At 39.8% G+C, this 23,417-nt stretch overlaps 1 long non-coding RNA gene across 1 annotated transcript; it reads left to right on the forward strand.

Moving 5' to 3' along the window:
• The first annotated feature begins 6,537 nt into the window (after nucleotides 1-6,537).
• On the forward strand, nucleotides 6,538-14,560 carry LOC118152211 (uncharacterized). The gene is made up of 3 exons (XR_004740691.3): nucleotides 6,538-6,675; nucleotides 7,206-7,331; nucleotides 14,491-14,560. It is a non-coding gene; the product is annotated as an uncharacterized LOC118152211 (long non-coding RNA).
• The last annotated feature ends 8,857 nt before the right edge of the window (nucleotides 14,561-23,417 follow it).

The following is a 23,417-nucleotide window of genomic DNA, read 5'->3' on the forward strand; positions in this document are numbered from 1 at the left end:
AGTTTCGTTTCTTTGCTCATAAAGTGCGGAGGAGAAAAGGAAACTTACAATAACCATCAGAGTGATAGAAATTAATATCAGTAGACCGCTCTCACACTCCACCTTTCGCTCAGTCCTTTCTCGGGGTGGAGACTAGACAGATACTATTGCTATTTTACAGATGAATTAACATTGGCCCCTAGAAAGCCGCAGATGCAGGGTTCGGAGCAGATTCAATGAACGAGCACTGGAATGAGGGGGTATACGGGATGGTGGAGAAAGTTGACATGGTGAAACGGGATGTTATTGCTGCCAAAGGTGAAATCTTGTGGGATCTGAAAAGCTGACGAGAATAGAGAACGTTTGCACGTAATAACTAATGGCGTTACTGCTACTGTGGACGAAACTAAGTATACGTTTATTATCCGCTCCCCAGCTATTTGAAGTTGATAGACTTATTTTTACGGTCACAGAGAAACAGCGGGGCCATGCTGCCAACCACTCAGCTTTTTTGGAGAGGCAGTATCAAATAATAGTTTTAATAAGTGTTCCTTGCCAGGGTTCAAATTGTAAGTCTATTGTTAACTACTATAACCCTGGGCAAGTTGACCTATGTGCTTCACATTACTCACCTGCAAAAAAAAAAAAAAAAAGTGGGGGAATGCGAATGAGAAACCTGTGTATTATGAGGGATAAAAATGAGTTTTTATATATACATATAACGCTTAGAACAGTGCCTGGCATGGAGTAAGCACTATTTAAGTGTTTGCATATTATTATTTTGTTTCCTTTTGCTTTAGAGGGTGGTAGGCACTGTAACTCCTATGCAGGCTCTTAGGCTTCTTTGTAGCTTCTCACATTTTTTTTTTTTTTTTTTTTTTTTTTAGCAGTGATACATCTTAGTCTCACTTTGTACTACCATGTACTCAATAAATACTTGAAGAGGGCCTACTGTGTCCAGGAATAATTTGAGTGCTGGAGAAATGAGGTAGACAAGATCCCTTCTGTCAAGGAATTTATATTCTTTTTGGAAGAGACAAAAAAACCCTAAACCAAATAGAACAATTTCATACAGTGGTAAGTCTATCTGAGAATAGGAATGCTATCTTAATAGGGGTAGTTGCAGGAACAGGTGACTTTGTAGAGGTGACATTTAAGTAAAATAAATCTTTGATGTTAAGCAGGAGCAACTTTGATGCCATCTGGAGGAGAGGAAAAGTGTTTCAAGCAGAAAGAGTAACACATGCAAAAATGAGATGGGATGCGGGCTCCACATGGTCTGGAGATAGAAATTGTGAAGAAGGAGGAAAGTAGACAGAAATGATTAATTTTCAGAATCGTCAAGATTACAGTGTACAAACCACTTAAATTCTTTAACAATTTTTTTAGTGCAGTTCCACACCAAAACTCCTGATTGATAAATTCTTCATTTAAATCCTTGGGTTCTTTCAGTGGCAGTTTGATAAATTTTCCCTTCAGTGATGAAATAGAACTTTATTGAAATAGTCTGTTATTTCCTGCAAGGCAGCTTGGTAGTGGAAAGAGAATGGACTTTGACTTCAGATAAACTTCAGCTCAAATGGACTTGGAGTAAGCTAAATAATCTTTCTGATTTTGGGGTTCTGTATCTTCAGGTTGGAGATAATAATTATGCTGTGTTAAGTGGTCTGAATGAAAGCATCTAATTAAACATTTTGGACATTGTAGCTATTCAGATGTTAGTTTCCTCTTTCCTTGTTGGTTTGGCGAAGGTTCCCATGAAACTGCCCAAACTCAGCATGACAGATTGCTTTTCTGAGACTGCTGCTTGATTACTTTGCTTTCCTTCCACTTTTGTTGAATTTCCACTGTTCTTTTTCTACTTTCACTTTTATATTGTAATTTTAACACTCCTGTTTTTGCCATTTTATTTTCGAGTTAATCCAAAGATGTATGACCCACCTCTACTTAATATGCATAACATCGTAAAACATATCTACTTTACAGCCTTGTGTTTATAAGAAAGTTTTGAATGCCAAAGGAAAATTTGTTTCATGAAAAATAGGTTTGGAAGTTTAAGAAGAGGTTCAGATAATGTAATACATTCTGTTCTTTTTTTTTTTTTTTGATGGAGTCTCACTCTGTCACCCAGGCTGGAGTGCAGTGGTGTGATCTTGGTTCACTGCAACCTCAACCTCCCAGGTTCAAGTAATTCTCCTGCCTCAACCTCCCGAGTAGCTGGAACTATAAGCATACACCACCATGCCTGGCTAATTTTTGTATTTTTAGTAGAGACAGGGTTTCACCATGTTGGCCAGGCTGGTTTCAAACTCTTGACATCAGGTGATCTGCCCACCTTGGCCTCCCAAAATGTTGAGATTATAGGTGTGAGCCACAGCATCTGGCCTTACCTTCTGTTCTTAAAAAAAGAGTAATTCGGAATCAGTATATTAATCTGAATGATCTGTCTAAAAATAACCTAGTTCTCAACAAACTATTTGAGTGTGCATTCTCTTTATTGAACAGCAGTTGCTTTGTCTGACCAGCATTCTTCTATTTCTTGGAGAAATGCCCTTGCCTGACCCCATGTAATTCTAGTGTTAATGTTAATAGCCAACATGGCTATGACCAGGTTCTACTAGTTATGGAACTCTGTCCTGGTCTCCACATTAACTGTTTACCCAGCTAGGATCCAGCAGTTTCTCAGTCTTGACATGTGAACCCTGAGAGGGAGAAGGTCTTCCTTTCTCTTGGTTTATATACTCTAAAGACCATGCAAGTCTAGAACTGTCAGGAGCCATTTTAGTACCACATGGAGAGAACTTGAAGATAAAAAATGAGAGACGGGGCAGCAGAACTGAGAAGAGAGAGAAGTGGAGTCTTTACGTAAAGTTATTAGTTTGCTCCCCTTGGACTTCCCAGTCTGGCGAGCCAATACATTTGAGTTGGTCTTTGTAAAAGAGTGTCCAAAGGAATTCTAATACATTTCTACTAGAGTGTAAAGTCCGTGTCATCTTTTTATTTATTTATTTATTTTTGAGACACAGTCTCGCTCTGTTGCCCAGGCTGGAGTGCAGTGGTGCGATCTCGGCTCACTGCAACCTCCACTTCCCAGTTTCAAGCAATTCTTCTGCCTCAGCCTCCCAAGTAGCTGGGACTACAGTCATGTGCCACCACGCCTGGCTAATTTTTGTATTTTTAGTAGAGACGGGGTTTCACCATATTGGTCAGGCTAGTCTGGAGCTCCAGACCTCTTGATCTGCCCACCTCAGCCTGCCAAAGTGCTGGGATTACAGGTGTGAACCACCGCTGCCCGGTCTAAGTCCATGTCTTCTTAACTTTTACGGCATCCACTAAGACTGGTAGTGAACCTTGTGAATAAGAGGATGAATGGCCTATAACAGCACATCTGGTGAAATAATTAATGGGTAAAGGCTGGGCACGGTGGCTCGTGCCTGTAATCCCAGCACTTTGGGAGGCCAAGGTGGCCAGATCACTTGAGGTCAGGAGTTTGAAACCAGCCTGGCTAACATGATGAAACCCCATCTCCACTAAAAATGCAAAAATTAGCTGGGCATGGTAGTGTGTGCTGGTAGTCCCAGCTAATCAGGAGGCTGAGGCAGGAGAATTGCTTGAACCCGAAAGGTGGAGGTTGCAATGAACTGAGATTGCACCACTGCACACTTTGGGAGGCCAAGGCAGGCAGATCACTTGAGGTCAGGAGTTCAAGACCAGCGTGGCCAACATGGTGAATCCTGTCTCTACTAAAAATACAAAAATTAGCCAGGCATGGTGGCATGCACTTGTAATCCCAGCTACTCGGGAGGCTGAGGGTGGAGGATTGCTTGAACCTCGGAGGTGGAGGTTGCAGTGAGTGGAGATTGTGCCACTGTACTCCACCCTGGGCGACAGAGTGAGACTCCATCTCAAAAAAAAAAAAAAAAAAGAAAGAAAGAAAAAAAAGAAGAAAAAATGGGTGGATGAATGAACAAATGAAACCTTACCATTTTACTTACCATAAGTCTGCTGTACAATTTTTCTGTATAGAATTTAGTGTACCAAAAATTATCCTAGAAAGAAATAATATGAAATGTTAAGAATGGTTATCTCTGAATGGTAGGATTCTGGGAAAAGATTTTTTTTTCATTTTGATATTTTTTCTTTATGAACTTTCCAAATCTTCTGTAAAGCATGTGAATAGCTTTTATTATCAGAAAAAGTTAAAAACGCATTGTCTTTTTTTATTGTTCTGCTGTATTTGGCTATTTGTTTATTTAAGGGAATTTTTACTTTCAACTACCTTTTAACAAAGACATTTGTTTTATTGTTTTTTAAGATTCAAACTGGAAACCACTTATCAGTTAATATGTTGAAAAGATTTTATGTATTGACAGCTGAACACTAATATGTCAAATGTAGTGCAAATTTGCCTCACATGTTTTATTGGAATTATAGATTTTTGAGTCCATTAAATTATCTACTCCATCTCTAGCTTCCTTGGATATTGAAAAGAGCTTTTCCTTTCACTCTTCTTGTATCATTTATTATATCCAGAAAGCTATATGTGATCTCTCATCATGATTTTAAGCCTTGCCAATATATTTAGAGGAATAAAAAATTATCAGTTTTCAGCTTATCAAAAATACAACAAATTAGAGGGGAAGGCAGGGAAGGAACATTTCATTTCACTTTACTCAGATTATGCATATGGCTCTGTCTTGGACACATCACTGATGCTATTGGATCTATTCTCACCTATTAAAAGAAGATTCATGCTTACTGATAGAAATCTGTAGAAAATTATGTTGTTAAATGTCTAAGCCATAAATATGATCTGGAAAAGTTACTTGTCAATTAGTTTTCTACAAATAAGTAGAATGTTCTATTGTGACTTAAATTAATTGTAATGTAAACAACTATTACAGGGTTGTTTAGTAGGCAAAATAATGACCTCTTTTAAAGATGTCCCTGTTCCAATCTCTGGAAACTGAATATGTTGCCTTATGTGACAAAAGTTATTTTGCAGTAGTGATTAAATTATGGATTTTGAGACAGGAAGGTTATCTTGGATTAGCTGGATGAACCCAAGAAGGATGCAGTAGAGTGACAGAAGTGAGGATGATAGAAGCAGAGGTCAAAAAAGAGAAGGCCAGTTGCAGTGGCTCACGCCTGTAATCGCAGCACTTTGAGAGGCCTAGATGTGCAGATCACCTGAGGTCAGCAGTTTGAGACCAGCCTGGCCAACATGGTCAAAACCTGTCTCTACTAAAAATACGAAAATTAGCTGGTCAGTTATAGGACGATAGAAAGTTGGGAAGACTGTGACTCATATAGCACATGCCCTACCTAAAGGATTCAAATATTGTTAAAACTCTGAGAGAAAAACAAAACAGAGCTTGTTACCCTGTTTATTCTTCCCTCATAACCTCTATCACCCTCAAAATATCCAAATAGACTCATTCTGAGTACACGCAGTATGATTACCAAGCAAATGCAGCCTTCTGAGTTCTTTAGTCCCTTTCAGCCAGATTATTGATTTCAAACTCTTCCTGTTTATAAATTCCAGAACATCTACCTAAGGAATTCATCTTTATCCAAACTCTTTCAACTTTTAAATGTGATCCACTGACCAGCAGCATCAGCATCACCAGAGAACCAGTTAAAATGCAAACTCTCTGGTCCTGTCCCAAACAAACAATCTGAATCAGAAACTGTTTCACAAGCCCTCCAGCAACACCTCCAGGTTTGTTTGTTTGTTTGTTTGTTTTTTTAAGACGGGATCTTACTCCGTCACCCAGGCTGGAGTGCAGTGGCACAGTCTAGGCTCACTGCAACCTCCATCTTCTGGTCCCTGCCTCAGACTCCTGAGTAGCTGGGACTACAGGCATGTGCCACCAAGCCCAGCTAATTCATTGTATTTTTGGTAGAGATGGGATTTTGCCATGTTGGTTAGGCTGGTCTCCAACTCCTGACCTCAAATGATCCGCCCACCTCAGCCTCCCAAAATGTTGGGATTACAGATGTGAGCCACTGCTCCCAGCCCTCCCCCCACCCGGTGATTCTTATACACATTAAAGTAAGAGAAGACCTGATCTAAATTTCTAGGAAAGAGAGATATATTTAATCTTATCCAGCTCTAGGATTCCCTGTCTGTTTTGTGTAAAATATGCTGGCAGGTGTCCTTCACTTCCCTGTTGCCATAGGACATTGCCAACTGCATGCTTACAGATTTCCTGAGTTAGGTGAAATTCCTGCTACATGCTAGGCACTGTGATTGGTGCTAGCAAAGTTCAGTAGAATGTACTTCCCTACAATGTTTGATAACTTGCTCTTCCCTCATTTTGTAGAAGGAGCGCTTTCAGTGACAATCCAATCTTGAGGCATATTTTAACATCATGATTTTATAAACTCATAGACAATTTTAAGAACAATTTTAGGTTAAAAGAAAAATTGAGTAGAAAGTACACAAAGTCTCCATATTCCTTCCCCCACCACCACACAACCTCCTCCACCATCAACAGCCCTCACCAGTGTAGTACATTTGTTACAGTGAACCAGTATTTGTTATCTCTCTTTTACAGATGCCCGTGTCACAAGGTATGGACAGAATGAGTAAAAATTGTCCAAGTCTGCACAGCTAGTAGGCTGTAGAACCAGGATTCATACCCACACAGCCTGACTTCAGAGACTGTACTCTGCCACACTGTGCTGCTTCTTGTAAGTGGGAATCCATTTCTATGGCAAGTGTATTCTCTTCATTCTTAACACCGAACTGGGTTATTGCCTATCTCTCTGTGAGGATCTTAACTTTTCTCATTTGATTACTTTGCCATCTGACATCTATGTAGAGAATAAAGCTGCTATTATTAGATTATCCAAACTCAATTTCTCATGCTTTAACTTGACACACAGTTAGAAGTATAATGATGAAGTAGGGCTCATTAATGCAGAGACATATGAAGTCTGACTACAATTCCAAAGCTAACATGCAGGCAAGAGTGAAGGTGATATTGAGCTTTTATCACAAGCAATAAGAGTAGTCATATGTGCAGAAGTGGCTGTGGTTCTTCATGGAGAGGCTCTTACAGAATGTGTCATTTGTACAACCTTAGCCACTCTCCATTAGCCCACCTCCCAGGGATGCTGTACCCATATATTGATCAACTCTTTACTCAAATAAATGACTTAAGAGAAAAAGTTCCTATTTTCTATATATTTGTTCTCACCCTGCTTGTTTCTTCCTAAAGTTGTCTAGCAAGGAAGGCTTTGGCTGTTTCAGGGGCAGCAGCTTCAGCAGAAGTAGGAGAACACCAGACAATGCTGACTCTCCCGTGAGGTGACCATAGACAGCCTAGGCTAGAAGGTGGCATTAGGTAGGTATGTTTCTTTTCTTTATCTTTTTTTTTTTTTAGAGATGGGTCTCACTGTGTCACCCAGGTTGGTCTCAAACCCCTGGCCTCAAGTGATCATCTCAGTTTAGCGTCCTGAGTCACTGGGATTACAGGTGTGAGTCACAGTGTCTGGCTCAAGGGTACAGTTCTCTAGCAAGCAATATGATATTATTTTGAGATAGTATTTCAGTGGTAAGAGACCCCTAAGATGGCCCCCAATGATTCATACCTCCTGGTATTTAGGGCCTTATGTAATGCCTTCCACTTGAATGATTTACTTGTAATGAACAGAATACCTCAACATTAAGGGGATGGCACTTCTGTTATTTGATGAGAAAATATAACTTCGATCACATTAGCAGACTCCCTCTCTTGTTGAATTTCATAAAGCAAGTTTCCATGTTGTGGAGGACCCACATGGCAAGGAACTGAGGGTTTTCTGCAGCCAGTTGCCCGGTAAATATTTAAGACCTCAATATACACCTCAAAGGGAATTGAAGCCTGATGGTAATCACAGAAATGAGCTTGTTGAGTTTCCTGTGTTGAACTTTTAGATGAGACTTAAGCCCTCACTGACATCTTGATTTAAGTGAGACCCTTAAGCAGACCCCATTAAGCTGTGTCTGGATTCCAGACTCACAGAAACCATGAGATAACAAGTATGTGCTGCTTTAAGCTGCTAAGAAGCAAAAGATGACTAATGCAACTTTTAGCACAAACTCTTCTCAGGTGGGCATTACTTATAAATCTCATAATTCACTAGACTATTCTCATCTTGATTATAGTATAAATAAAATTCCTACTTGCCATTTTTTCAACATTTGAGGTTATCAAGATGTTGGTAATGCCAAGTATGGTGGTGTGCACCTGTAATCCCAGATACTCAGGAGGCTGAGGCAAGAGGATTGCTTGAGCCCAAGAATTCAAGACCAGCTTGGGCAACATGGCAAAACCCTATCCCCACCAAAAATACCGAAATTGGCCAGGAGTGGTGGCACACACCTATAGTCCCAGCTACTTGGGAGGCTGAGGTAGGAGGATCACCTGAGCCTGGGGAAGTTGAGGCTGCATTGAACCATGATCATGCCACCGCACTCCAGCCTGGGTGACAGAGTGAGACCCTGTCTCAAAAAAAGAAAGTTTAATAGTGGGAGTTTCCTTTAATTTTTGTTTCTAGTATTACTAATAAAATAATATTTGTAACGAGTAAAAATTTGTAAGAATTCAGTCATTTATATAAGTATTATTTGTGAATCTACTATGTGCCAGGCTCTATCTTAGGCACTGGGATGATGTAAACAAAATAGAACAGGTCACTTGGAGCCTATATTATAGAGACAGGTAGACAATAAAGTAATCAAGAAACAATCAATAATGCCTGGTAATGAGAGGTGATGCAAAGAAAAGTTAAGCCGGGTGAGAGAGGGTGGCCAAGAAGTCACTATGCAGTAGTGTAATCAGGAGAGAGGCCTCTTTGATGAGGGGGCATTTGAGGAAACCTGAAAATGTGAGGAGTCAATAATTAAGTAAATGGCCCGGGCACAGGGCCGTAACCCCAGAACTTTGGGAGGCCGAGGTGGGTAGATCACCTGAGGTCAGGAGTTCAAGACCAGCCTGGCCAACATGGTGAAACCCTGCATCTACTAAAACTACAACAATTAGCCAGGTGTGGTGGCAAGCACCTGTAGTCTCAGCTACTCAGGAGGCTGAGGCAGGAGAATCGCTTGCACCTGGAAGGTGGAGGTTGTGGTGAGCCGAGATTGTGACACTGCACTCCATTCTGGGCTGCAGAGTGAGACTCTGTCTCAAAATAATAATAATAATGATAAACTAAGTGGACTTTAGTATTCAAAATGACTGAGAGGGCTGTGAGAAAGTTTCCTGGAAACATAGGGCAACTGAGTTTTGACGGGGTCAGTGACTTCTTTGAGGTTCTTGGATGAGTCTTTAGCATATCTAGAAGTGGTCTTATGGGAGGGAGTTTAATGGATTAAGAGTTCAGCCTTCAGAGCTAACCTGCCTGGTTTAAATTCCAATTCTGCAACTTACCAGCTGGGCAACCTTGGGCAAGTTGTAAACCTCTTCAAAAAGCAAAAAGCAGGGCTAATTATACCTTTTGCCACAAAGTGGCCTGGAAGATTAAATAAGTCAATGTGTAATAAACACTTAGAACAGGCCTGGTCCCATATTTAGCAAAAATAAACATTAACTACTATTGTTAATGAGTTTCCTGCATGCCAATATTTATTATTTATTAGAGGACATCAACACAGTCTGCTGTCCACAGGTATAATGATGTACCTTTTTTTTTGAGATGGAGTTCTGCTTTGTTGCTCAGGCTGGAGTGCCACGGCATGATCTTGGCTCACCTCAACCTCCACCTCCCAGATTCCAGTGATTCTTCTGCCTCAGCCTCCTGAGTAGCTGCGATTATAGGCATGCACCACCACGCCCAGCTAATTTTGTATTTTTAGTAGAGAGACGGTTTAGTAGAGAAAGGGTGTCTTCATTTTGGTCAGGCTAGTCTTGAGCTCTAACCTCAGGTGATCCACCAGCCTTGGCCTCCCAAAGTGCTGGGATTACAGGCATGAACCACCATGCCCAGCCATGACATACCTTTTAAAATAGGAAGGGTATAGCCTTCAAAATTGCAAGTCTAATGTTCTAAGTAACTTTCCTGGCCTCTAGGAAAGTTTCAGCCCAAAGACCCAGAAATAGCTTCCCAGACACATTAGGTCTTTTACACATCTGGATACATTATTAAAGTAAAAGTATGCAGAAGTGGATGTCAAAGGTTTTTTTTTTGAAATCAGCCAAAAACGTTACACATTTTTAAATGTCATTTCTGGTGTGGCTCAGGGCATAGGCTTTGGCATCAGACAGCCTTGGGCATAGATCTTGGCTGGGAAAACTGTGATGTCTTCGATATGGAATCTTACCTCTTGTCTTAGATAACTCATGCTTCTATATAATAAAATACCACAAAGTGGGTGGCTTAAGCAACCAACAGAAATTTATTTCCCACCATTGTGGAAGCTGGAAAGTCCAAGATCAAGGGACTGGTTTGCGTTGGGCCACCTTCTTGCTGTATTCTCAGATGGTGGAGAGAAAGACTTGCTCTTGTGTCTCTTCTTAGAAGGGTACCCCTCTGACCTAATTACCTCCTAAATGCACTAACCTCCAAATACCATCACATTGGGGATTATTAGAGGATTATTTTGAGAGAAATACAAACATTGTCAATAGCATCTCTCTAAAACGGAGATGTTACAGCTGATGCTCAGAGTATTTATTATATGCCAGACACTGTTCTAAGATGTTTTCATTTATTAATTTGTTTAATCTTCACAATCCCTTTACACTCCACTTTACAGATTAGCAAAATGAGGCAGAGATTAAGTTACTTTTTCAAGGTCACCTGGACATTTAAGTGATAAGGTCAGGATCTGGTTCAGGTCTGTGTGCTTAAGTCACACACTGCTGCCTCTCGATGATAACAGTTTCTACCTTGTAGATAAGCACTCAGCACAGTGTGAAACATGAAGCAAGTGCTCAATATATATTTGTTGAATGAGTTACTTTGCTAAGTCATAGTAAATTATAACATAGTAAATAGAATATTTGTATACTCTGCTATGACTAAATAATTCAAATTGTCATTTTTTTAGGTTCTCTGACGTGTACGATTGCAGCTTTGCAAGTATTTCCAAAAAATACCCTATTTTGATAGGACATTATGTTATCTAGTAAGATTCAACTGTGCTGAGCCCATGCTGAGGCCTAATCAGCACCTCTTACATTTCTAAATGATTACAGACTATCCGATCACCTGTCTTAGAATTTTGTCAGCAATCAGTATGAAGCTCTTCAGTCTTTTTCTTTCTTTAACAGCCTCACTTGACCATTTTTTGTTTTTCTTTTTCTTTGCAAAGAAAGAGGTTTAATCATTAAGCCGGCCCAACTAGGAGACAGGAGGAAACCTCAAATCCATCCCCTCAATGATTTCGGGCAAAGGCTTTTAAGGGTTTGAGAGTGAGCTGAAGTGCAGAGATCATTGATTGGTTGAAGAGTCCAGGTGGAACCTGGGACAGGGAGATAAAGAAGCTGTATTCTCATGCTGATTCCATTCCTCTGTGCAGGTCTTTAATCTGATTAGTGTCAGCTGTTTCTCTGAATTCAGTATTTAGTGTACAGTATTTGCATTTTTTGGAATTTAGAGGAAATTCTGATTCGCTTTAGGATGAAAATTGGGTATACTTCATTAGTGATGAAGACCATTAAAAATTTCCTACATAATGTTAATTTTTTATTAAAGCAATGAGATGACTATATTGTACTTGAAGAGCGTTTGAATTGTACAGCTAGCGACTGGCTCCTATTTCAGGCCATAACTCTATATCAAATTGTGGGTCTGATCCAACATAAAATGAGATTACTCATCTGTCAGAGGAAAAGCTCCAACAGGAAAATTTAGGTAGCATGTGAATCATATAATATGACATTCTTCTGCCCTGCAAATAAATCCGATTTAACTAAACCATATGTTTTAAAGGAGTTTAAAAAATGAAAATGTAAAAGTTTTCATATATCTAACCCCTTGACCAATTATATTTTTCATACATTTGAATTTCTCAGAGTTATAATTGGATTTTGGGAATAAGTCAGTCATTTTCTTTGTGGCAAGCTCTTCCCACTGCATTTTTTAAATTAAATAATTTGTGATCGTTTAAACATGGCAAAGAAATTGAGCTATGTCTGCTTTTGTTGTTGTTGTTGTTTTGTCTAGATGGTATTGCCTGAATCAAAAGTTAGTAGTAAAAGTTCTGAAATGTTAAAATGTATAGTTCATGATCTCCCTTCTTAAAATTTCTAGGAGTCAATTGCATTGTTAGGAGATGAGAATTAAACTTCATTACTTCAGTGGTCAGGTTAGCATTTTATCTCTGCAGTTTACTTTTAAAATAATGATAATTTGCTTCTGTTGGGGAGTTTCAGCTCAATAGCCAGAATTGTCCAAATGCAGTGGCTCAGGCCTGTAATCTCAGCACTGTGGGAGGTCCATAGGGGAGGATGGTTTGAGCCGAGGAATTGGAAATCAGCTTGGACAACATAGCAAGACCTTGTCTTTATAAAAAAAAAAAAAAAAGGGCTAGCCAGGTATGGCATGCACCTGTGGTTGCACCTATTTGGGAGGCTGAGGCAGGGGTATCCTTTGAGCCCAGAAGTTAGGTTGCAGTAAGCCATGATTGAAAAAAAACCACACAAAAAACAAAAAACACATCCCCAAAACCCAGCTAGTATCAGGGTACCACTGATATGGATTCAGTTTTAGTCACAGAACTTTCAGGCTGTACAATACCCCCATGTTTCTTTTCTGTTTTTGCTTTTGGTATGCTGAGGGCTACAGATGAGTCACAGAGCAACTGCAAAAGATGGAGGTGGTAGGAGAAAAAAAACAAGAGAGAGCAGCTCTTGTTTGCTCTTAGGGGAACATTAGTTTCTTGTCTGAGGGTTTAAAGTCTGTGAGTATGTGTATGTAAGTGTCTCTGTGTATGTTTGTGGAATCTAGATAGACTTACATCTCCTTGTGAAAACTGATAAATATTGAGTCTCTTAATTTTCTGTATCATTTAATATCGTCTGTCTTCTTGAAATACTTTTTTCTGTTGGCTTTAGTGATCTTCTCAAAGTACCTTTTTCTCTTGACTTTAGTGACTTGTTATACTTCTGTTTTTTCTACCACTTTGGATATTCCTTTTCAGTTCCTTTTGGGGATTCCTCTTCCTCAGTTCATCTCTTAAATGCCAGTGTTTCATGGGATTCTGTCCTAGAAAAATGTCTCCTTTTATATACTTTCTTTAGTTTTCCACTTCCATGGTTTCAATTGCCAGCAATATACTGATGACATCCAAATCTATTTTACCAGCCTAGATGTTTTCTCCGGGCTCTGAATGTCTCCAGATGTTCCAGGGACATTTCAAATTCACTGTGTCCACAACCGAACTCGATCTTTCTTCTAAACTTGTTCTTCCTTGTGTTCCCTTGAGTGAATGGCAACACCCCAGTAGCTAGTAAACCACAGTATCATTCTTGATTCCTCCCTCACCACACCCACTCCTCATAAATCTCCAAGTCCAGTTGAGGCCACCTACTAAACACTTAACCTATGTGTTTTCTCCAATTTTATTCTCACTACCATAATTCAAGTCACTGTCATCTTTTGCCTAAATTATTCTATCAGCCTCCAACCTAACCTCCTAGTCTCCAGTGTTGCCTTCTAATAGTTCATTTTCTACATCTTGTATGATGTTTCTAAAACACAAGGCATGGTGGCTTGTGTCCATAGTCCCACCCACTGGGGAGACAGGTGGGAGAATCACTTGAGCACAGAGTCCAAGGCTGTAGTGAGCTGTGATTGCACCACTGCACCCCAGCCTCAGCAACAGAGTGAGACCTCATAACCCCAAAAGAAAACAAAACACGAATCTAACAATGCTGCTTTATATATAGCCCTCCTATGGCTTCCCATTGGTTTTATGATACCTTCCAAACCCTGTGCCATGGCTTACAATGCTTTTTATAATCTAGTTTCTATTTCCTCAGACCCATCTGTAAAAACTTTCCTATTTATCTAATCTTCAACTTTATTGGATTATTTTAAGTTACTCAGAGGTACCAAATTCTCTCTTAACTTCAGCTATTTGCATTAGGGTTACCTGCCTGAAAGACTTTCCCCCACATTTTATGTTTGGCCAACTCCTAAGCATTCTTGAGGTTACATCTTAGAGAAAGCAAAAAGCCTTTCCTGAAACCCCAGACCTGGTTAAGCCCCCACTGTGCTCCTGAGGATTTGATACTTCCTCCATCTTCACATATATGGTGTGGATTAAAGTGGCATGTTTGCCTGGCTGTATTTCCCTTTAATCTCTCCTGTATTCGCTTTTCAGTCCACACTGCCTGGGCCTGGAATATGGAAGGAGCTTAGTAAATATTGAATGAGTGAATGAATGAATGCATTAATGAGAGAAGAGTGGGAAGAGGATGAAGATGGGAACATGTTTACCTGGAGCCACAAGCCTAAATGGCACCACATAGCAAAAGTAATCTTCATTGCCACCTATGCATTCCTTCCATATTCCAGGCACTGTTCAAAGCAACTCCCAACAACCTGGACAAGATGAGGATTCTGATGCTTAGATAAATAAGGTAACTTGGCAAAGTCAGACATTTATTAGTTTGATGTTTTCTCTTCTTTAGTGGGGAAGCTGTGCATGTTCAGGACAGTCTAACAAGATAGACTACTAGTCATATTTTGCATATAGGTAAGACTAACATGATTATGACAGACTTCCAGTGTGAGGCTTCCGATTCTCTGAAACTAACAAATAAATGAATTAAATCATTACATTAGAAAATATTTTGTAAAAAAAAGAAAATATTTAAAATAAACATACATCTTTGACATGAGAAAATTGTTTTCAAATTTTTTTTTGTTCCAGATGGAGTCTCACTCTGTCACTGAGACTGGAGTGCAGTAGTGCAATCACGACTCAGTGCATGCAGCCTTGACCTTCTGGGCTCCAGTGATCTTCCCACTTCAGCCTCCTGAGTAGCTTGGACTATAGGGGTGCATCACCATGCCCCACTTATTTTTAAATTTTTTTTGTAGAGACAAGGTGTTCCTATGTTGTCCAGGCTGGTCTCCTGAGCTCAAGTGATCCTCCTGCCTTGGCCCCACAAAGTGCTGCAATGACTCAGGTGTGAGCCATGGCACCTGGCCAGAGAAAACTGTTAAACAGAATTAATTACTCTCCAGAACCTTTAGTTGACATTATATAATGGAAATGTGAAACATTTCAATGAAACTACCTTCTTTCCTTTAAAATAGTTTCAAAGTCTCCTTGAGAAGGACAGATGGTGTTTCAATCATCTACAATAATGTGAAGGACACCAAAGTCAGGTGAGGTGAGGCAAAGAACCAAGTACGATAGAGCCAGGCTAGTGATTTAAGATGCATTAAGACATTTGTTCAGAATTGGAAAATTTTACAGGATCCAAAAAAACCTCACAACATATCTAGCCATCCAAAATATATTTCACAAGCTTCTCAGTGCACTCAATTTTTCTTTAGGAGATTAGTCAATGTTTTGGTAATCAGGCTTTGAGAAGCCAATTTAAAACTCTGCTTTTCACAGAGAAGGTGATCAGTGCATATTTGTTGATGGAGTGGCTTTAGATGGCAACACTTTGAGCTTTGCCCTGAGGGAAATACATGCTGGTTGATTAACATTGTGTAAAAATAAATTCATAGCAGTTAGAACTGAAAGTAATTACACAAAATTTAAACCAGCAAAGATATTAGAGTGGTGGTATTTTTCCCCCTTAATTTTATGGAAATGTTATATGTTTCATAGACAAAAGTTGGGAAGAAATACAAGGTTTGCCTAGCACCGTGTGCAAGGGGCAGGCTTAAGCATCTGGCTTATGTCCAGGTGAACTCTGCAAAAGCAGCCCTGTGGACTAGAGTAGGTAGCTTCACCCTGTGGCCACACCCCTCAGGCTTTGATGTCTATTTTGGCTTGTTGTGACACCAGTTAACAAGATCTCATTCTGTCCCAAGCTATAAAGCAAACTGATCATTTGATTAGCCCACACTCTGCAAAAGCCCTATGCCCAGTGCACAGTCACATGCACATATTTGGTTGTGCGTGTCCAGTATTTAACAGCCTCCAGCAGAGCCCAGGGGCAGAAATAGAGATGTTCCCTTAGGTTGAGCTCTACCCAACCCTTCTCTGTGGGTGTCAAACTGCTCAGAAAGAAGTAGGCAGAACAGCTGGAGTGAGGCAGAGCTGTTGGCAGCAGAACATGATGTCAGAACCCACTTGGCAAAGAGCGCCATTGGTAGTTACATTGAGAGTGCCAGGGCTTTTCAAGCTGTGCAAGAGAGAATGCTTGTGGGTGGGTGGGTAGAACAAAAAGGCAAAGGGAACAACGCAAGCCCATTTCCAAGGAGGGGTGAGAAATAAGCAACAAAGAAGATGCTCTAGGATATGTGATGTGTTAGTGGCTGTTCTGGGGGTGACACCATCTGTATTAAGTGAGCTACCTACAAATAAGGTAAGTTGAGGGCTTGCTTGAGGAGCTTTGTGTGAGACACGGTTCTTAAAATGCCACAATGGGCTTTGTGGGCTTGCTATGACTCCACACAGGGTCAGAGAGGAATGCAGGGCTCCTAGCATCTCTGCAACAGCACCGTCTTGGAACAATAGGGAAACGACTTGCTAGAGCCACAAGGCTCTCCTGTGACTTCTGGACCTGAAAAGCGCTTCATGACTATCAGGAAGGCATGATTGTGGCATCCCAGGAATGCACCAGGCTTGCCAAAGCAGAGTAATAGTCCAATTTACCAGACATGATCCCGTGAAAATAAGAATCTAAATATGAATGAATGACTTCCTGGAGACAGGAAATATTAATATTTAGTCTATTGCCTCCATATCTGTGGGCATTGTTTCTTCCTTTTGCCCTTTTTTCCTACCCATCCACCCACTTATCATCCTTTTCTAGCAGCCTAAAAACAAGCAATGGGTCCCCCAAAAGCCAAACAGTTTCCTAGCTAGAAAAATACCTAATAAATGTTTATCTCAGTCCTTGCTACAAATCCCACCTCCTTCTGCTTATTTGTATCACTTTGATACATATAATATCAAATTCTGTAGCTAATTTCCATATTGTGCTCTGTTTTATTACATTTAGTCTCTTCCCAATCACAAAATAAAAATTCCTTAAGGATTCCTTAAAGATGACAGTGTGCATTACGCATTAGCTGAGGCTGCTATAACAAAATACCATAGACTGAATGGCTTTGATGATGAACGTTTATTTCTCACAGTTCTGGAGGCTGGGAGTCTGAGATCAGGGTGCTGGCATGGTCGAGTTCTGGTGAGGGCTTACTTCCTGCTTGCAGATGGCTGCCTTCTTGATGTGTCCTCACATGGCAGAGAGAGAAAGAGCTCGGGACTCTTCCTCTTCTTATAAGGACGCTAATCTCAAGATGGGGGACCCACCCTCATGACATTATCTAAACCAAATTACCTTCCCAAAGGTCCCACCTGCAAATGCCATCACATTAGAGTATAGGGTTTTAACATATGAGTTTTGGGGGGAACATATATTCAGTCTATTACAGGAATCATCTTTTATTAATTGCCATTCTATCTAATGCATAAAGGGTGAACTGTGGGCAATATAGAGTTAATATGGACGATATAGAGTTAACTATGGACAATACAGAGTTAATGTTAAGTGTTTTTTATTTCTTTAGTGCCTAACACAATACACTTGCAATCAGATTTTAGAAACCTTTTGTTGATTTACTAGGTAACTCTGTATGTTAATGAAAGTTTGTGCTTTTTATTTTGAATCTATTAGGTGACATAAAGTGGGGAGTTCCACAACTATTTGGTGAATCTGGATTAAGTTAATCTACTCTTCAAACCCACTAGGTTGGCTATAATATCAAAGACAGACATAAAAACTGTTGGTAAAGATGTGGAGAAATTGGGACCCCTGCTCATTGCTGGTGGGAAGGTGAAATGGTACAACCACTTTGGAAGACAGTTTGGCAGTTCCTTATAATGTTAAACATAGAGTTACATGCGTTAACAGAGAGTTAAACATATGATCCAGCAAGTCCACTCCTACATATCTACCCAAGAGAAATGAAAACATGCTCACATAAATGCTTGTACACAAATGTTCAAAGATATATTCACAATGGCCAAAATGTAGAAATGATCTAAATGTCCATCAGCTAGAGAAAAAAATAGACAAAATGTACTATAACCATTAAATGGTATGTTATTTAGCAATAAAGAGGAATTTTTTATTGATGCATGTTACATGCCACAATATGGATGAACCTCAGAAACATTATGCTAAGTGAAAGAAGCCAGTCAAGAAAGACCACATAGTGTATGCTCTCATTGATATAAAACATCCGAAAAAGAAGAATCTAGAGATGGAAAGTAGATTAGTGATATTGTAGGACTGAGGAAGGAAGGAGATGGTAAGGAGAAAGGGAAATGGAGAGTGGCTGACAGTCGTTCCAAGGTTTCTCTGAGGGATGATGAAATGTTCTAAAATTAGATTATAATGATGGTTGCACAAGTCTGTAATATATCAAAACCCACTGAAATGTATACTTTAAAGGTGTCTACTTAAATTATATATTAGTATTTTATAATATATATATAATTAAAGAAGTATACACAAATTATATTTCAATAAATTTGTTTTTAAAAAGAGAAAGTGTCCATCCATGTGTCCAAGTTAAGATAAATGCTTTCTTATTTTTATTTTTTAAAGATGGAGTTTCACCATGTTGGTCAGGCTGGTCTCAAACTCCTGACCTCAGGTAATCTGCCCAACTTGGCCTCCCAAAGTGCTGTGATTACAGGCGTGAGCCAACTCGCCCAGCCAATTCTTTCTGAAATGATAGATTTTTTAACAGAGAATCAGAATTTCCCAGTTTCCAGCTTGTGTTCTGCCACTACCTTGGACAAGTGATTTGACTTTTCTTGACATAGTTTTGTTAACATGCTTTCCCGATCTAAATTTTTAATGATGTAACAATAAAACCAATCCCCTATCACTCTTACATTTTTAAAAATATATAAAATATATGTCCTGTGACCCTATGTGTAAAACAATTTATTTTGGATTTACTTATTATTCTAAATACTAGTAATATACATTTGATTAAAACAGCATACATTATAAATTTTGGTAAACCATTCTTACATGACTATTAGTTGGTACAGTCCCCCTGGATGATACACAGAGGGAGCAGTAAGCAATGTTTATTGGGAATTCTTATATCCAAGAGACGGCAGCAAAGCACACAGAATCTCTCAAACTATCATCCCATCAAGAGGGCTCTGTAGGCTTAGGACCCTACTTATGGAAACCTGGGGCACAGAGAGGAGACAGGGGACACTTTCCCAGAGGTTTCCTAGAGGTGGTATGACTGTCTTAGAAAAAGAAAATAGTTGGAGCTCAATGAGGCTGATGTTGACTAGAAGCTGATGGAGTAGGGAGAGAGCCACTGAAGCTGTGCAGTGAGAAAGAGCTTGTTTCTGGTCATCTAAAAACTAAAATTTATTGGAAACCTATCTTTAATGGGAAGATAGGAGAGGAATGTATTATGGTGCCTTGATCAAAGGAATTGCTGAATTTCCTCTTGATTTGGCAATGTGTGATAGGAGTTAGGATAAGTTAGGAGTCAGCAAGAGATTGTTAAGGTGGGAAAAAAATCTGGAAAGCAGACAATGAAAACAGACCCTTGACCTACTACTAAGTGAAAGAAGCCAATCTAAAAAGACTGCATACTGTATAACTCCAATTATATGACATCCTGGAAAAGGCAAAACGAAACAGTGGAAAGATCATTGGTTGTCAGACATTAGGAGTGAGGCAGGAATGAATAGGTGAAACACAGAGGATCTTTAGAGCAGTAAAACTATTTTGTGTGATCTTGTAATGGTGGATACCTCTTATTATACCCTTGTCCAAATCCACAGAGTATACAACACCAGGAATAAACCCTGATGTGAACTATGAACTCTGGGGGATGATGTACCCATGCAGGTTCACTGGTGGAGACAATTGTGCGGCTCTGGTGGGGGACAGTGATAGTGATCTGCTGACAGGGAGGCTGTGTGTGCAGAGAGGGGTTGGTATATGAGAAAACTCTGTACTTTCTGCTCATTTTTGTTGTGCACTTAAAACTGCTCCAAGAAATAAAGGTGAGAGAGAGGAAAAAAGAGAGGCAGGGGTACCCTTGGTGACAGACATCTTTTTAGACAAATGATTTTAGCAAAAACTATGTGGAAGTTGAATATCTAGACATAGTCATAACATTAACTATGTTCATGTGCCTTTATTTATTCATTTATTTTGATTTGTTTGTAGAGAAGAGGGAGGTCTCACTGTATTGCTCTGGCTGCTCTTGAACTCCTGGGCTCAAGAAATCCTCCTAGCTTATCCTCCCAAAGTGCTGGGATTACATGCATGAGCCATTGTGTCTGACCTTCATGTGCCCTTTAGAAAGTCTTCATATACCCTCAGGTATATCTGAAACCTAGTTTGAAGACTTTTGGTCTAAGGTTGTAGAGAGTGAATGAACAAGGAAAATGTGGTAGAAAAGATGGATTATTCACTGAATAAGTGATTATTGGAGAACTGGGTAGTCAAATGGAAAAAAAAAGATGGATCTCTACACCTTATCAAAAATTAAATTCTGGATGCATCAAAAATTTAAACATAAAAAATAACCAGGGACCCTGGTGCATGCCTATAGTTCCACCTGTTCAGGAGGCTAAGACAGGAAAATCGCTTGAACCCAGGAGTTAGAGGCTAGCCTAGGCAATGTAAAGAGACCCTGTCTCTAAAAATATATGCCTATATTTCCCTATATTTAGATGTATATATAAAAGTTTAGGCCAGGTGTGGTAGTTCATGCCTGTAATCCCAGCACTTTGGGAGGCTGAGGTGGGCGAATCACCTGAGGTCAGGAGTTTGAGACCAGCCTGGCCAACATGGTGAAACTTGGTCTCTACTAAAAATACAAAAATTAGCCAGGTGTGGTGTTGGGCATCTGTAATCCCAGCTACTCGGGAAGTTGAGGCAGATGAATCACCTTAACTTGGGAGGTGGAGGTTGCAGTGAGCCAAGGTCATGCCATTGCACTCCAGCCTGGGCAACAAGAGTGAAACTCTTGTCTCAAAAAAAAAAAAAAGGGCTAAAAAAAACACCTATAAGCATACCACATACCAGCAGAAACAATAGCTGGAGAATGGTGAAAGTGATTAGTGACGAGGGCAATGAAGCATACAGCTGGTTTCTGTCGTCACAAGAGTGCTCACAGATTAGCACTGACATTGGTTGTTCATATCCTGATTTGTTACATGTTAACAATAAGAATAATAGTTAACTTTATTGAGTGCTTATTACGTTCTTGACAATGTTCTAAGCATTTTACGCGTATTAAACGATTTAATCTTCACAACAACCCAATGATGCTCTCATATTATTACTTCTATTTTATAGATGAGGCAACTGAGTTACCAAGAGTTGAACTGACATACTAGTTAGGAGGAAAGCCAAGACTAATTAATTTAGGCAGCTCGCTCCAGAGCCCAGGCAGGGACTAAGTCACCACACTTGACTGTGAAACAATGTTTTTCACAATGCACCTTTTAAAAAGGCTAGACATACCAGATTAATAACTGTTAAATTTTGACAAAGTTGAATCTGCAGTGATAGATTTAAACAATTTGTATATTTCCTTTAGAAAAAGATGACTGTCTTTATTTAATAGTTCAGTGAAAGGACATAATATTATTTTATCCCTTATATATTTCACTAGGAGAGTGTAATTTTGACATCTCTACAAAGCTTATTTCACAATTTAATTTCATGGTATTAAAAAAATCACAGCTCATAGAATAGAAACACATTGCTATTATGTATGAATTATTTGACAATGATTACTGTCAATAGTTTATCAAAGGATGGCAGACAAAATAGTCATTCCTTACATTAGCATTCTGCTTGTGTTGAAGCTGGGAGCAAATGTCACATTGGCAGAGTAAATCTGCAAATCTCTATAGAAATGCATAAATATCAAATAGCATACCAAATATAATAGCTTTATAAGACTGTAGTGAGGCCAGGGACCATGGCTAATGCCTGTAATCCCAGCACTTTGGGAGGCCAAGATGGGTGGATTACCTGAGGTCAGGAGTTCGAGGCCAGCCTGGCCAAAATGGAGAAACCCCGTCCCTATCAAAAATACAAACATTAGCTGAGTATGGTGGCGAGCGCCTGTAATCCCACAACTTGGGAGGCTGAGGCAGGGGACTCACTTAAACCCAGGAGATGGAGATTGCAGGTAGCCGAGATCTTGCCACTGCACTCCAGCCTGGGCAATAAGAGTGAAACACAGTCTCAAGAAAAAAAAAAAGACTGTTGTGAAATAATTATTATGTTAAAGAAGATATAAAATAATGGATTGTCAGCTGTTGATAACAAAAGTTCTATTAGCACTCTTTAGTATTTATTTATTTTTTGAGATGGCGTCTTGCACTGTCACCCAGGCTGGATTGCAATGGTGCGATCTCAGCTCACTGCAACCTCCACCTCCCAGGTTCAAGAGATTCTCCTGCCTCAGCCTCCCGAGTAGCTGGGATTACAGGCGCCTACGCCATGCCCAACTAATTTTTTTTGTATTTTTAGTAGAGACGAGGTTTCACTATGTTGGCCAGGTTGGTCTCAAACTCCTGACCTCCTGATCCGCCCAACTCAGCCTCCCAAAGTGCTGGGATTACAAGCATGAGCCACGGAGCCTGGCCTAATACTCTTTAGTATTTAAAAAGGAATTTGTAAGATAAGACCAATTTTTGTTCAAAATTAAATCAAGACTAAGAGAAGGCTTTTTCTTAGGGTGGTAGAGATGCAGACAGTTTCATTCATTCAAAAATTCAGTAAAATGAATTTTTGTTTACTTGAATAAAAACCTGAAAGAGACTGAAAACTGCATGCCACAGTGCATGAAGCCCTGTCCTCAGAAGCATAGCTGGGAGGTCTCATCAACATAGCTTTCTTTCTTTCACATCCTTTTCTACTTGGAAATGGTTTGGGCTGGATCAGAGAAGTTGAAGAGGTATATGTAATACTCAGGGGAAAAATATCTTCTTCTCAGCTAGTAGGAGAATTCCTCAGGAGCAGAGACAATTTTATTTAGAAGGCAATTTGATAAACCTACAGGTGGAAGTTAGCTCAGGTTGGCAGCCAGGTTTCCTGCATAACAAAGAAAGGAAAGGAGGGAGAAGTGGCAATTCGCTGGGAAATAAAGGTTATTAAAAGGAGGCAACTCCAGGTGCTCTCTACATTGTTCAGTCGAGCTTTGTGCAGTGATTTTTCTGCTGGAGGAAAACAACATGTTGTGCTGAGTCCTGCTTTGTGGTTTGCATATAGTGAAAAGGTGGCCGATATGTAGGTGACACG

Source organism: Callithrix jacchus, chromosome 3 (genome assembly GCF_049354715.1).
Source record: "Callithrix jacchus isolate 240 chromosome 3, calJac240_pri, whole genome shotgun sequence".
NCBI classification, from domain to species: Eukaryota; Metazoa; Chordata; class Mammalia; order Primates; family Cebidae; genus Callithrix; species Callithrix jacchus.